This window comes from Physella acuta, unplaced genomic scaffold (genome assembly GCF_028476545.2).
Source record: "Physella acuta isolate Inbredline_101_S28 unplaced genomic scaffold, ASM2847654v3 ptg000335l, whole genome shotgun sequence".
In the NCBI taxonomy this organism is placed as follows: Eukaryota; Metazoa; Mollusca; class Gastropoda; family Physidae; genus Physella; species Physella acuta.
In genome coordinates this window covers 514,764-532,220 of record NW_026731854.1, presented here as the reverse complement: position 1 = coordinate 532,220, position 17,457 = coordinate 514,764, and the positions used below count along the sequence as shown (strand labels likewise).

Genomic DNA, 17,457 nt, shown 5'->3' with positions numbered 1-17,457 from the left:
CAAATTTGAATGAAACAGTTGATTTATTACAAGCTTTCATTTAACTCACTGTCTCTGTCGTTCTGTCGTAAGTCGTTAGTCTGTCTAGATCGAAACACCCAAGTGAAATTTCGGACAATTCTAACTGACAGATTTATTTCAAATTTGACACGTGGGTCAAGACATTAAGACAATGCAATATGACATTAAATTTGACTTAATTGGTTGCCTGATTATTTTTTTTATAAATTAATTAAAATTGTTTCCAAATGAGTAAGCTGTCTCATCAAACTATTCCGCACTTTTAGACACGCGTCATCACGTTCATTAGGTGCGCATGGTTTTTAGTTATGCAACTCTATTGTTAATTTAAAACATTTAAAGTACTGAAAAAAATCATTAAAAAACGTTTTAATAACAAGCTTTTATGTAATAATGCACTAAAAAGTAGAAAACAAATTATACACTACTATTTAATAAACTATAAAAAAGCGTGTGTCTCTTCCTAAATATTAGTAAAGGTATCCAATAGATATTAATAGATTTTAATTATTCTAAAATTTGATGTGTTGTATGCTTTCAATAGTTTAAATATGTGGCATGTGACTTCCTTGTTTATTGCGTTCTTGTCACAACCATGAACACTTTTCCAGTTGGATAATTATAAATGTGGTTTTACATTCGAATTTTGCTTTGCTTTGCTTTGCTTTACTTTTATTTTATTTCTTTAAATAGAATTTTGTTTATACATTTAAAACATCCACAAAATTGTTTTCAACAAAAGTCCGTATTTTTAAGTTCTCCATATATCGCTGAACATACTGATCTCTTAGCTCGGGATATGCGGACAAAAAGAGAGACAGTGAGAGAGAAAGAGAGAGAGAGAGGGGGGGGGGGTACGCACTTAGGCTTTTATATATTAGGATGACATTTCACTGTCCCTAGTCGTAGCCCTTACTAACACAGCACTGCCCTCTGCATATATTTGACATTGTTGGTAAAGTATTTTGTATTAAATAGCTAAATAACATAGGCCCTACATTAGTTTGTAATGCCTTTTATTAAAATATTAATTATTAATTAATAATGATAATAATAAATTGCATCTCCTTCAATCCAATAAAAAGATAATAACATTTACCTTTTCTGAAGCGTCTATAAATCGCCTGCTAATTAATTAATAATTAATATTTTGTAAATATTAATTAGGATCCTTCAGCTTTTAATTATAGTTACAATGATTTTGACTTTGACCTGGATGGCACGGCTTAAATATTTGTGGTTAATGGTGGAACATAATTTACGATTAACACAAACAAGAAAATATGATTTGGCCCATCAAACAAGGGCTTAACATAACACAGAGATATTTGATGAAAAAGTTATTAAAACGCTGTAGTGTTGTTTTTTTCTGTTCAAAAGAATTGTCGATATTTAAAACTGTTCTGCTCTTCAATATCTCTGGCAGATGCGGCGTCGATTGCATCGATATTATGTTGTAATGCTACAGGGTGTATTGCTACAGGTTGTATGGATGCAGGGTTTATGGCTGCAGGGTGTATGGCTGCAGGATGTACGGCTGCAGGTTGGATGGATGCAGGGCTTATGGCTGCTGTAAAGCCACATATTGTATGTAAGCTGGTGCTACACATTCTGAGTCGATCACTTCATCAGAGGATGAGTCACTGACATCACCATCAGATGTGTTGACTGGCGACAGCTGCAGAGTTCCTCCAGTAGAAGCAGACGTCTCCTCTGTAACAGTTTGAGAATCATCTGGAACCTGGAGAATATTTGATTTCAGATCAAATGTAGATGAAGGGGGTCGATAATAAACAATAGCATAGGCAACGTTTGTGGGGTCCAAAATTGCCCTGCTAGTTTAAAAATTTCCCCCTCAAACCTGATAGTCTATGGGGCGAGTGAAGTAGAGTTCAACTGTTTCTGTGATCTCGGCATATGAAGAGATAATGTCGTCAGCACTTTGCCCAGCCACGTTAAGTTTCCCTTACGTCAATTCAGTGGCATAGCGAGGTCGGGTGTCACCAGGTGTGGCACTTAATGGTGTCACCCCCAGAGGCGTAGCGACCCTTCCCGGGGACAAACTTTCAAATTTTTGATTTGCACCCCCCTCTCCTCAAACTTTCGATTTGCACCCCCCCCCTTCCCCCTCAAGTTTTTCTCTATATATTTTGCTATTTTTTGCCTTGGTGTCACCCCCCTAAATGGTGTCACCCGGCGCGGTCCGCACCCCGCCCCCCCCCTTGCTACGCCCCTGCGTCAATAAGATACCCATCAGAGTTGGGTGGAATCAGGGACTTCCTACGGGCTTGAACCAGGATTCGAACTCGAGACTTTCGGGCGGGTTAGCTGTCACATAAAATAGGATGTTAGAGCTGAGTACTTGGTTAAGTAGTAAAAAGATACAATCAGACAGTCTGATAGCAGAAGTAGTGTCTACGATAGCAGACGACAGTAGAGTTAGGAAGAGGAGTTAATTGGTTCGTGCATTTAATAAATAAAAGTCGAACTTTAAACTGTGTAATGTGCTTGTTGTATTGACACTGGAGAAATCCTTCGGAAAGCCGTACATATTAGAACGGTTGACCCCTACAACCTTCTCTCTGGGGATTATGGTGTGATTTAAGTTGATTAACAAAAATTTAAAGAAGACAAGTTGAAAAGATCTGTACCTCCATTCAATCTTTTTTAAACGTTGAGTTTAGGGTCGTGTTATTGTTTTTTTTACCAATGTTTTTTTTCATTCCTTTGATTCCTTATCTATTCATTTAACACTCAGCACCCACACCAAACTAAAAATATATTCCTCGAAATGAATCAGCAATAGGAACTACGCCCTAGTTATGGTTACAGTGTAACATTAAATAATCGCTAAAAAAGAAATATGTAAAGAAAGACTCAGATTTTGATAAGGTTACTATATTAGAGTTAGAGAAGATAAACCTTTTACAAGACATGGAACAGAAGGGCAATGTAAAATGACGATAGAACTGTAAAGAGTTCAAAAAGAAGCCAAATAAAAGCAGAACCAACGGAAACATACGACCGCACATCAGACGTTCAGTAGAGATGTAATGATGGTTGTAATAAGGTCTGGGAAATATCTAAATGTCTAATTTTTTCCTTGTTAGGTTAGAATTAAAATTGTAACAATGAAACCTTAAAAGAAAAATATACTAAAAAAATTCATAAAAAACGTTTTAATAACAAGCTTTTATGTAATGATGCACTAAAAAGTAGAAAATAAATTATAGACTACTATTTAAATAACTATAAAGAAAAGCGTGGGTCACTTTAGTATCTATTGGATACCTTTACTAATGTTAAGGAAGACACCCACGCTTTTCTTTATAGTTATTTAAATAGTAGTCTATAATTTATTTTCTACTTTTTAGTGCATCATTACATAAAAGCTTGTTATTAAAACGTTTTTTATGAATTTTTTTTCAGTACTTTACATGTTTTATCTACAATAGAGTTACATGACTAAAAACCATTGCGCGCCTACTGAATATCACGTTCAGTAGGCGCGCAATGGTTTTTGAACGCAGCCATTACGTGGTCGTGATGGCGCAGCTATTGATGACGCGTGTGGTGTGGTTGGCTAGACATGCCTACTAATTCGGTCCAAATTTTAATTAATTCATAAAAAATCAATTAGGCATCCAATTAAGTCAAATTTAGTTTCAGATTGCATTGTCTTCATGTCTTGACCCACGTGCCAACTGTGAATCGTGTCGGTCAAGTAGAACTGTCCGAATTTTCACTCCTGCGTATCCGTCTAGACTGACGACAGACAGAGGAAGTGAGTTAAATAAAAGCTTGTAAAAAACACTAAACCACAATTCTAATTATTTGTTTCATAAAAATAAACAAAGCAAAAATATTACAAATTTAGCCTTTGTGTAATGTCGGGTTTCTTTTTCTACTTAGCAAACCTGTATATAAGAGACATCGTGTCGTAGCAGTAGAGTTCCAAACCGCTAACTCGATAATCTTTAATCCTAATCCTGGTTTAAATCAGTAAATCGTCACCGATTCCACCAAGATTTTATGGGTACCTAACTAACTTTAGGGAAAGCTAAGACAGCTGGGCGTAGTGCTGACCACACTACCTCTACATATGCCGAGGTCACACAAACAGGTAAACTCTACTCTCCAATATAACGTCATATTCTAAATGGGAAATATACTTTTAACCCTGTAGATTTGCAATATAAGGATACACTCACCATACGTTTATGGAAGTGGTGGGCGCCTCGTACCTGAAAGAAGCAGTTTAGATTAGTATATGTATTAGTTGTTATAAAAAATGTGTATCTCTATGCGTACGTGTTTATTTGGTCTTTCTTAACTAAATGCTTGCCTCTATCAAAAGTTAGATTTTAAAAAGTATACGACGATTATACTTACCAAGACCCATGGTACGCAGCAAAAAAGGCACAGAACCCACATCTTGGTGACGTGAGTTGAGTCAAGCCTGCCTGATAAAGAAGTTAAACCGCTTAAAATTGGTAACGTGTTACTATATCTTGCAGCGGGGGTGGAAGCAGGCGTTGTTATCGTAATAGCAATGTCAACAGAAAGCTGATTGGCTGAAGCGTGTTTACGCTCCAGACTTGCTTGGGTGCCGCGTGGAATGGTTGATTCGGATCCCGTTAAAGCTTCTCTGTCTTCACTTGGACTATACTCTGTAACTCTGAAATATCACCTTCTGTTTACATTGCTGTTTCAGTAATGACGCCTGCTACCACGTGTGTGTCGTTTGTGTAACAGTTAAATGTAGATGAATGTATATTTCGAGTGTGTATCTTTAAAAAAGCCGATATGGATCTAGAATGTAAGGTGGGTGTGCGCATGCGCGAAGGAAAGGAAGCGAGAGGTAGATAGCGCGGAGACAACATGGCGATATTTGGGAGTGAAGGCAATCTTCTTATGAACCAATAAAATTATGGAAATTAACAGAACAGTGTTGATTTTTGTTTTGAGTGTGTGCCATGAGATAGGTAGGAGAAAAGGCTGTGACAGTTTGTACGGTCAATGTTGTGTTTATGAGGCCAACGGTCAGTTGGTACCTTTAAGGGTCAGAGTTCAAGCCTGCTGGCGTCTTCCGTGTACACGCTGTGATTGTGGTCAGCCAAAAGCCGTACAATTGTAGAGCTGATGTGCTGAAGTGGTTACACGTCTGACTTGAGGAATGATGAGGCGATTTTGCATTGCGGGGAATGGTAGGTTCTGATCCCGCTTGGATACAATTGTCTTCTGTACCTCTGTCTTTTCTCTGTCTACATTGCTATTAGTATATCTTCCATTATCGATACAACGAAATCTAAACGTTATGGAATATATAACTGAAGAGCCTAGTGTTGTAAGTAAGTTAGTCATAGTTTAGGAAAATCAGACCCAACAATTATTTTTAATCATCTTGTTTAACCAAATCTTTTGTACACAAATAAATATTTAAAAATATGTATTCCTGTGCCTCTTTCAAACAAATTACTAAAATAAAAATGTTATGTTTTAAAAACGATCAAAATATTTTAAATAATGTTATTACTTTTAGCAGTGAGGTCTCCAATTTGTTCAGTTTGTGAAGGAAGCTGGGCATAGTGCTGACCACACTAGGCTTAATATGCCATGAAAATAACACATCGACTCTACTTCATCTGCTCAGATGATCCCTCGGTGTAAAGAGGAATATTTACAACATATTAAAACAAACATATAAAAAACATGGGCTTTACAATGACAAGTATCAAATGTCTAAGAAAAAAGCTAATGTGTGTATGACAGTAGTATGTTCATAATTAATGTTAATGTTCCATGAGTATATCATACATGTTACTTCAATCAATGTTATCGTGATTCCATCAGTTTTAATTTCATGCGTAAAAATATAATCACGAATGCATAGTTTTTTACTAATAATATTTGAATATATTTAAATGTATTTATACATAGCTTTGAAATTATATATATATATATATATATATATATATATATATATATATATATATATATATATATATATATATATATATATATATATATATGTCGACTACCATAATGCTCCAAAAAAATACTGATTCACATTATTAATTTGAATAAATACCAATAAATATTAGATTTTATTTAGGAATGATTCAGGTTTAGAGTTGCAAAGGATTAGAATGTTGTTTTGAGTCATTTTAGATTGTTTTAGCTTGCTAAAAATGCTTGAAATCGAGTACATTGAAAATACACGTTTATTTCATATCTACTTTGTGGCTACAATTATAGTATGTCGTCCCATCGATACACCATAAAATGTAAATTAAAAAGTAAATTTACCCGCATGAAAATGTTTAAATACCGCACCTGCAAAATTGCACCACAAGGTAGCAGAGTCTAATGTATATCACAACTAATTTAACTACAATTATAACGAAGAAACAACATTGATACGAAAAATCACTTCTCGGCTTTCAGTGAAGAAATACTCTCTCATACTCCGATTTCTGCACCACTAGACATGCACTGTGAGAAAACAAGAATTTCAGTATTCCAAAACCTAGCCAAAGTAAACCATGTTTTTTATGGTTCAATATAAAAGATGATTGCTTTAGTAATTATGTTTGTCTAGTTGTTGAAACTCTGCTGATAAACTTTTTATTACACCGATATGATAGTTGCGCTGTTTGTTTAGTTATCCGCGTGTTAATCAGCGTTGGTCCCTAGAATAAAAGTAGTTTTATATTTCTGTTTTATGATGTTGAGATTTTTATTTAAAACAATATTATTGATTTTGGGATTTTTTTACTGTAAATGTAAGAAATCACTATTTCATGATTAGCATGAAGCAAAGCTGTGTGCTAACCAGTGTTCCTTCCTGACGACTTTTTTCTCCTGGGGGTGGGGGGGGGGGGGGGGGTGGAAGGAGTGGGCACTTGAAATTGTCGGGGGTGGGGATGGCGGACTAACATTTCCAGAAGGGGGGGGGGGGGTTGCGGACACTGTTAAAAGTATATATTTTCTATATAAAATCCATTTCTTTCGGGGGGAGGGGGCGGTAAACTTTCTTCGGGTTAGCCTCCCCCCCCCCCCCGAAGAGATGCCTAGAAGAAACTCTGGGAGTAGGATACATATTGGAATGGTGTTTGTTGAAGGGGAAGGTGAGGTAGATGGAGCTGAAACAATGCTGTGTGTTACCTTATTGGCCGAAAAAATCAATCGGTGATGACGTGAATGTGTTTTGTAGATCTAGCGTTCCTGTGGTTTAGATACGTCTACTGTACAGAGTACTTGTCAGGGGTCTTAGAATATCAACGTTAAAATATAAACGTTAAAATATAAACGTTAAGAAATCAACGTTAAAATAACAACGTTAAAATATAACCGTTAAAATAACAAGGTTAAAATATCAACTTTAAATATCAAGGTTAAAATATCAACGTTAAAATAGCAACGTTAAAATATAACCGTTAAAATATCAACTTTGAAACAATTACATTTTAACAACAGCATCAAAATATTAGCTTTAGTAAATGAATTTAGAACACCGATATCACCTATGAAATTTAAAAAATCATTTTTAAACCATGTATATCACTTTTAAATGTACTTTTTTTTTAAACATCAACTTTAAAATATCATATTTAAAATATCAACTTTAAAACATTAACTTTAAATATCACCCTTTAAACATCGATATCCTCTTTAAAACTTAAAACCCAAATATCAACTTTAAAATAAAGAATTTGAAACGGAAACATTAAGAAAATCAACCAACAACCTTAAAAACAACTTTTCAATGTCCACCAACAGCCCCTGATAATCTGATAAAACCCAACAATTAAAACATGAACGGGAATAAAACAAATGCTGTAAAATCATTAACTTGTACTTCAACGCTACTTAAAACAAGGAAGTAAATAGACTTAGTGTGACGTCTATTGGTTCATAAAATATTAGTCTTCGGCAAATTTTCAAGAGGAAATTTGTAACAATATCATTGTAAAAGGAATTCGCTTTAAGAGAAAGGGTGAGTCGACTTCAGTTGTGATGTCGTGTATATCACAAGATACTGAAAATGTCGGTGGGGGCGTGTTATACACATCGCGTTGTGTTGGTATTTTAGCAAATAAAAACTGAGACAATGATTCACCACAATTTATAGTATTTATAAAGTCTCTTAACTTCAGTAAGATCTCCATTTTTACTTTCTCGTATATACGTAGTATAGAGAAAGTATTGTAATCGTGCAAAAAAAAAAATCGAGATTTTTACAAATCTCGACGTTTTACACATCACTGTCACGGAAAAACATAATTTTGCAATCTTGTCCGTATGTCTCTGTGTGTGTGTGTGTGTCTGTGTGTCTGTGTGTCTGTGTGTCCGTGTGTCCGTGTGTAAACACGATAACTTGAGTACCGTTACTGCTAGGTTGATTAAATTTCATATATAAGTATTTTATCAAAATCGTAGATCCGTATCAACTTTTGAGCGATTTCCGATAACCGGAAGTGGTACTTTTTCTACTTTGAATTTTTCGAAAGCCTATAACTTGAGTACTATTTCAGATAGATAAATGAAATTTCACATGTAAGTAAAAGATCTAATTCTCTACCTTCTGTTAAATTTTGAGTAATTTCCGTTGACCGGAAGTAGTAATTTACGCTACTTCCGATTTCTCAAAAAACTAATGTAAATTTTAAAAGTACTAATAATATTGCGCACTATTATGCGCTTTTTTATTTCGCGTTCACTTGGTGTGCAATTAATTTGTCTACGAGATTTTATTCTATTTTTAAAACTTTAAGTATATAAAATGGATTAAAAATCATGTCTATAGCCCGAGTTCCCATTCCCTGTTATTTTATATAAAAATATTCGAGAAAGTTTAGGGGAGATCACTCGCGGTATATTTTACTTTAACTTTTTTTTTTTTTTTGAAAATTGACAATTTCGATGGGTCGGTTAAGTGCATGTTGCTAAACTAAAAAATCTCGAGTTCGAACCCCCGGGCAGATGAGGCTTGATAGCTGGGGACAGCAGAGGCGTAGCGACCCTTCCCGGCGCCCGGGGACAAACTTTCGATTTGCACCCTCCCCCCTCGAACTTTTCATTTGCACCCCCCTCAAACTTTTCAGTTGCACCCCCCCCCCCTCAAACTTTCAATTTGGCGTCCCCCCCCCCCCCTTCCCCCCCCCCCCCCCTCGCTACGCCTCTGGGGGACAGTAACCCTTCTGTAAGAGATAACTCCAAAGCTGTAAAACGATTGTGCATTTGATAGACTATTCCTGGAGTAATTTCTTTAAAGAATATTGATATATGTAACACGTTTGTTTACTAACTTGAATCAGCAGAGTGATGTAATATACTCATCTCTTAATTGGATAACTAGTCGAGAAGTGACGAACACGACATTGGGTCTAAATGAAAGTCAGTTCTTGGTCCACACTGGTAAGGTTAATACTTTTCAGTCTGATGCAATCTACGATAGAGCACTAACTGCTAAGCTTAAAGTCTCGAGTTCGAATCCCGAGTTTTAGTCTATAGGATGCGACTGAGTCAATCCAGCTCTAATGGGTACCTTATGTTAGGGTAAGTGAAAGCGAATAGGTATTTTATTGACATTATCCCTTTATATGCTGAGGTCACAGAAAGTAATGAACCATCCGTCTCATTTAACCGCTTCGTCCAAATTGTTAAATTTGTTTTTAATGTTAACCCTTAATGTTCTTATTTCAAAAACAGGAACATTGGATCTGTCGGTAGGACGCTAGAGGAAAGTCTCGAGTTTGAATTCGGGTCCAAATCAGTATAACGTCCCTGAGTCCACCCACCCCTGACGGGTACCTAACCCACGTTAGGGAAAAATAAGACGTCTGGGCATAGTGCTGACCATACTATCCCTTCATATGCCGAGGTTACTGAAACAGATTAACTCTACTTCATCTGCCCCATGTGTCTTGAAACGAACGGGGAAAATAATGAGATGATCCCATCTGGCAAATAACAAACACCTGGCAAACAACTAGTACACATCAAACACCTGGCAAACAACTAGCACACATCAAACACCTGGCAAACAACTAGCACACATCAAACACCTGGCAAACAACTAGTACACATCAAACACCTGGCAAACAACTAGTACACATCAAACACCTGGCAAACAACTAGTACACATCAAACACCTGGCAAACAACTAGTACACATCAAACACCTAGCAAACAACTAGTACACATCAAACACCTGGCAAACAACTAGCACACATCAAACACCTGGCAAACAACTAGCACACATCAAACAAGCCGAACAGTAGGCTCCCTTACACATATTTATCTAAAACACAGGGTTTTGGTATAGTCCGGGTAACACATTTCTAATAACAAAACAAACGTATATCACTAAAGTCAAGGGATCACATTAAACAAACATTGTTTATTCTACTTATCTTATCACATTTCCTACATGACCGGACTTGTGTGTCGAACCAATCAATTTTCAAATTAATTTAAAAATAAATTGAACCATTAGATGCTATCAGCTTCAAAACTTGTATCCGTGGAACAAACGTAATTGTCTGTAATAGGCCTACGTGCAAACAGTAAGTACATTTTACTTAGTGCAATTGATAAATAAATTTTGAAAGTACATGAGCGTTACTACATATAAAAGTACATAAAGTAATAAGTAAAGCAATATTAGTACATACGTTAGTACTTATGGTACAAACATATGGATGGAACATATTACAATTATGTGTTAATAAGTACATACACATGTGTAAATACTAAATGCATGTACATTTACTAAGTAAGTGACAATCCGTGCGTGTAGTAACTGCTTGACACTCTGTACCTAAATTTCACATGTAGTAAGTGCCTGGCACTCTGTACTTAAATTACTTCTTATATTAAGTACATTTAGGGAGTATATCTTCTTATACTAAGTACATTAAAATTTCAATGTTTATTAAATCTTAAAATTTGTTTAGAAAAAGAAAGTCATTTCTTACAAAGCTGAACTACCTATTTTAATGTTATACTTAAATGCATGATTTTAAATTGTAAAATTTTAAATTCTATATTTAATAATAATTTAACATTTTTCGTATGATACCTTGTTTACATAACTAGGCTTATTTCCCTCTGGGATTTATGTGTCATGCTTATCCCATGTAAATTGTCTTTGGGAAATTTATTTTCCTTTGATTTTAGTTCAACGTTGTATAAAAAGCGTCCCATGAATGGCTGTTTTTCTTTGATTATAATTCAATGTTGTACTAAAGTGTACCGTAATAATTGTTCTTCTTAAATTAAATGTCAATGTTGTATGACATTTCTAGCTATAATAACCAATATAATTGGTTTCCATTTCCTGATGCAACAGAAAGTTGTCTTACAGTTATGAGAATGACGTTCAACAATATGCCTCCAGCCGTGCTGGTTCTTGTGTGTTTTGCGGTTTTGGCTATCGGCTACGGCGATTCAGGTAATAAATTGTTGGGCGATTTTAAAGAAATGGGAAATAGTTTACTAAATTTCTTTAAAAAAGCTTTTCTGAAATATAGGTGGTCAAGTGTATACCTGTATAATGTGTAAACCTCTGCAAGGGTTCAGCTCTGATCATTTCTTACAAGAGTGTAAAGCTCTAAGTCAGGTTTTTTCGTATCTGACATGTGTTTTCATATGTGACAGGTGTGTTCATATATGACAGGTGTGTTCATATCTGACAGGTGTGTTCTTATTTGACAGGTGTGTTTATATAAGACAGGTGTGTTCATATGTGACAGGTGTGTTTATATCTGACAGGTGTGTTCATATCTGACAGGTGTGTTCATATCTGACAGGTGTATTCATGTGTGACAGGTGTTTTCATATTTGACAGGTGTGTTCATATATGACAGGTGTGTTCATATTTGACATGTGTGTTCATATGTGACAGGTGTGTTCATATCTGACAGGTGTGTTCATATGTGACAGGTGTGTTTATATCTGACAGGTATGTTCATATTTGACAGGTGTGTTTATATCTGACAGGTGTTTTCTTATCTGACATATGTGCTAATATGTGTTCATATGTGACAGGTGTGTTCATATATGAAATGTGTGTTCACCTCAAATAGGTGTGTTAATATCAGACAGGTGTGTTCATATATGATAAATATATGTTCTATGTCGTGTTCTATTAGCGACTGCCTTGTGCAAGAAAGGTCGAATAGGTGAAAAGGGGGAAATCTTCAGCACTAGCGCATACGCCAGGTGTATAGACTTCCATGAGACGAACACATCATGGGAGGAAGCCAAGGTAGAAATGTGTATTGGTAGATGTATAGGTAGATGTTGTATAGGTAGATGTTGTATAGGTAGATGTTGTATAGGTAGATGTTGTATAGTTAGATGTTGTATAGGTAGATGTTGGATAGTTAGATGTTGTATAGGTAGATGTTGGATAGGTAGATGTTGTATAGGTAGATGTTGAGTAGGTAGATGTAAAGGTAGATGTTGTATAGGTAGATGTTGTATAGGTAGATGTTGTATGGGTAGATGTTGTATAGGTAGGTGTATTATAGGTAGGTGTTGTATAGGTAGATGTATAGGTAGATGTTGTATAGGTAGATGTTGTATGGGTAGATGTTGTATAGGTAGATGTTGTATAGGTAGATGTTGTATAGGTAGATGTTGTATAGGTAGATGTTGTATGGGTAGATGTTGTATAGGTAGATGTTGTATAGGTAGATGTTGTATAGGTAGATGTTGTATTGGTAGATGTTGTATAGGTAGATGTTGTATAGGTAGATGTATAGGTAAATGTTGTATAGGTAGATGTTGGATAGTTAGGTGTTGTATAGGTAGATGTTGGATAGGTAGATGTTGTATTGGTAGATGTTGAGCAGGTAGATGTATAGGTAGATGTTGTATAGGTAGATGTTGTATAGGTAGATGTTGTATAGGTAGATGTTGTATAGTTAGATGTTGTATAGGTGGTAGATGTTGGATAGTTAGATGTTGTATAGGTAGATGTTGGATAGGTAGATGTTGTATAGGTAGATGTTGAGTAGGTAGATGTATAGGTAGATGTTGTATAGGTAGATGTTGTATAGGTAGATGTTGTATAGGTAGTTGTTGTATAGGTAGATGTTGTATAGGTAGATGTTGGATACGTAGATGTTTTATGGGTAGATGTTGAGTAGGTAGATGTATAGGTAGATGTTGTATAGGTAGATGTTGGATAGTTAGGTGTTGTATAGGTAGATACTGGATAGGAAGATGTTGTATTGGTAGATGTTGAGCAGGTAGATGTATAGGTAGATGTTGTATAGGTAGATGTTGTATAGGTAGATGTTGGATACGTAGATGTTTTATGGGTAGATGTTGAGTAGGTAGATGTATAGGTAGATGTTGTATAGGTAGATGTTGGATAGTTAGATGTTGTATAGGTAGATGTTGGATAGTTAGATGTTGTATAGGTGGTAGATGTTGGATAGTTAGATGTTGTATAGGTAGATGTTGGATAGGTAGATGTTGTATAGGTAGATGTTGAGTAGGTAGATGTATAGGTAGATGTTGTATAGGTAGATGTTGTATAGGTAGATGTTATATAGGTAGATGTATAGGTAGATGTTGTATAGGTAGATGTTGTATAGGTAGATGTTGTATAGGTAGATGTTGTATAGGTAGATGGTGTATAGGTAGATGTTGAGTAGGTAGATGTATATGTAGATGTTGTATAGGTAGATGTTGTATAGGTAGATGTTGTATAGGTAGATGTTGTATAGGTAGATGTATAGGTAGATGTGGTATAGGTAGATGTTGGATAGTTAGATGTTGTATAGGTAGATGTTGGATAGGTAGATGTTGTATGGGTAGATGTTGAGCAGGTAGATGTATAGGTAGATGTTGTATAGGTAGATGTTGTATAGGTAGATGTTGTATAGGTAGATGTTGGATAGTTAGATGTTGTATAGGTAGATGTTGGATAGTTAGATGTTGTATAGGTAGTTGTTGTATAGGTAGATGTTGTATAGGTAGATGTTGTATAGGTAGATGTTGTATAGGTAGATGTTGTATAGGTACATGTTGTATAGGTAGATGTTGTATAGGTAGATGTTGTATAGGTAGATGTTGTATAGGTAGATGTTGTATAGGTAGATGTTGAATAGTTACATGCTGTATAGCAATTTGTGACTTGGGAAGAAGAGAAGGTAAATATTTTATAGCAACTGATGACATGAACAGAAGCATGGGTACAAATTCTATATTTTTTATAACGTGTGAAAATGCGGAGATAGTTATGTTAAATTAATTTGTTACATTAGAAGAAACGAATTTAAGTGGGTTGTGTTTTCTTAGATGTTAAGACCGAAAGGTCGGAAAAAATGGTTTAAATCATGAATAGTTAAATGCAAGTTGCTAACAAATGCCAATTTGAAACAATAAAACTAGGGAAAATTACTAATAGAGTTTTATTTATTTAAAAATGAATCACAGAATACTTGTAGTGAGAAAAACTTTCAACTGGCCAAACTGACTAACACAAGAATAATGGTCTTTATCCATCAAATGTCTCGAATCTTGCAGTGGGAGAACTGTGAGTACATTACTTAATAATTACTTAATAAACTAATTATTAGTCCCGTTTTTATGATATTAAGACATAAAAAGTAACCAAAACCACTATTATTAATTGCAATGTGAGGGCAGTTACAATGTTCTGGGGTAAGGGCACACTTGAAATTATTTTGTTTTCTATATAAATTATATTTTATTTTTAATTTCTTCCGAGGGTGGGGGCGACTACGGCATGTGGGTGGGGCCACCAAAGAGATGCCTCATAGAATAACTGGTTAAGTTTTTTTTTTAAGAATTGATTGTTTAAATATTGCGCTGGCCACTACTGTGGAAATTGTGTGCTGTTAAGTACTCACCATTAACTCATTCACCGTTGGTAGGACTAAGCTTGTAAATTTTAGAACACTTTAAGTCACTCAAATCTTTCCTCACTATCAAAGTTTATTGTTTAGTTTTTTGAAACTGGCGGTCAAGAGAAGAGGTCATGTAGAGTTGATTTGTTCCTGGGACATTGGTATATAAAGTGATAGTGTGATCAGTCCCAAGTCCAGACACCTTTACTTTACCTGAGGCAGGTGCTTGTCAGCGAAGTGTAGACACAAGGACGTTCTATGGACACAATTTCTGTGTAGCTTTTAACTCCCCAAAGTCGTACGCTTTACCACCCAACCTCGACGTTCCTTTACTAGATATATCATTCATTAGTAAAACACTTTTATTTTAAAATTATATTACGTCAGAGGCGTAACGACCTATTACAGCGCCAGCGGTGGACTATCAATTTTGCGCCCCCTCCCTTCCATTATAAATATAGTTATTTCTGTCTATGAAAAAGAGCCCCCCCCTCACCCAGTTGGAAAGATTTGTAGCGCTTTTTACCAGTTACTATCCCGCAACAATTTCTATTTCAGTGCCTAAAAATTGAAATAGAAAACAGAAACATTTAAATCAGTGTGTAAAGCATTGTAGTCGTTTATTTTTCGCAACTTAGACAATGTATAATTCAATACTTCAGCTTAAAATTAGCTTTCAAATTATTTTTTCTACTCCTTTTGGTGCCCCTTTATTGTCGGCGTCCGGGGCGGTCACCCCACCCGTCCTCCCCTAGCTCCTGTATCACGTGACTCCATTTAATGTTTCCTTGACTGGTTTTCCATCGGACAGGAGCCAAAGACAGCAGTCGTGCGCTTTACCATCCAACCTCAACACTCAACATTAAGACACTTTAAATTTAAAATGTTTGACCCCTTGTAACCTTTCCTTGACCTACTATAGATTGGATAGGAGCCAATGATAGCAGTCGTACGCTTTCTCAAAATTAAGACACTTTAAATGTAAAATGTTTGACCCCTTGTAACCTTTCCTTGACCTACTAAAGATTGGTTAGGTGCCAATTATAGCAGTCGTACGCTTTCTCAAAATTAAGACACTTTAAATTTAAAATGTTTGACCCCTTGTAACCTTTCCTTGACCTACTATAGATTGGATAGGAGCCAATAACAGCAGTCATCATTTCTCAAAATTAAGACAGTTTAAATTTAAAATGATTGACACCATGTAACCTTTCCTTGACCTACTATAGATTGGATAGGAGCCAATGACAAGAGGAAGTCGGGCCAGTGGGAATGGGACGACAACACCAAGGCAACAGGCGCACTATTCGCCCCAATCAACACGACAGAGAGCAAGACTGAGTACTGTGGACTGATGCCTGCGAGTGGGAGGGTCATCAGACACGACTGTAAAGGGCATTTCCCTTTCGTCTGCACCGGTGACAAGCAGTTTTAAAAAAATGAGATTGGAATTAAAAAATGCACTGTTAATTTGTTTTATTTAGGGGGTTATCCATAAATGACGTCACGTTTTTTTGACGATTTTTTTCCTCCCCCTCACCCTCCGTCGTCACACATCGTCACAAAAAGCCAGACCATCCCCCCCACTAAAATAACATCACACCTCAGCCTATAATCCCTCTCGAAATTACAGTTGAATTTTTCTTAAAATACGATATCTTTCCAAAAATTTGTCTGACCTCTGTTAACATAGAGTATTTTAATCAATTCCTATTACAAATTGTTAAATTTTAAAACGGGAAATAACGGCTAAAATTTATTTTCTAACATCGCTTTTTTATAATGCAAAAGTGTGACGTCACAACATCTGAACTCCCTCCCCCTCATCACACACCGTCACAAAATTACGAACCCCCTGCAACTTTACGTGTGTGACGTCATTTATGGACGACCTCTTAGACTACTATTTCAATAATTTATAATGTTAAAACGTGCTCTATTAGCAACGTTAGTTTGCATGGTTTTAACACTCATCAAAGTGTTGTTGTTTGAAAGATTTCTTTTGAAATCATTACTGTAGTTTGAATTAAACAAACGCGTGTTTTCCTGAACAATATTTTGTTTGTGTTCAAGCCATTTTTCATTTTATGGCTATATCTGTTTTTAAACATAGTTTTGAAAAAAATGGGTTTTTAGTTTTTTTATTTGCTCTGACAAATCATACCTAATCAGTTTGAACATACAGCCATCCTCCCGTGAACAGCTTATGACAGCTACAAATATAAAAGCAAAAGTAAAGTTCACTTTTCAAACCTGACGGTTCATCAGGCAAGTAGAGTTCACCTGTTACTGTTATAGTGTGGTCGGTTCTATGCCCAGTCGACTTTACTGTCCCTTTAGGTACCTTTTACAGCTGGATGGACTCAGGAATATTTTACTGAACTGAACCCGGATTCGAACTCGAGACTTTCGGGTTAGCAGTCTATGGAAGGCTATGAAAGCAAAATTCAAAAAGAAATGCAGGCTGAAATAGCTCAATCGCGCATAACCAGTTGACACGTATACTTAACTGTGTTAGAGGGGATCCCTTCCAACACTAACATTAA

At 35.8% G+C, this 17,457-nt stretch overlaps 1 long non-coding RNA gene across 1 annotated transcript; it reads right to left on the bottom strand.

The window, feature by feature from the left end:
- Nucleotides 1-1,622: 1,622 nt before the first annotated feature.
- On the bottom strand, nucleotides 1,623-4,480 carry LOC131940876 (uncharacterized). The gene is made up of 3 exons (XR_009386591.1): nucleotides 4,414-4,480; nucleotides 4,233-4,265; nucleotides 1,623-1,762 (listed from the first exon to the last, which is right to left on the bottom strand). It is a non-coding gene; the product is annotated as an uncharacterized LOC131940876 (long non-coding RNA).
- Nucleotides 4,481-17,457: the final 12,977 nt, after the last annotated feature.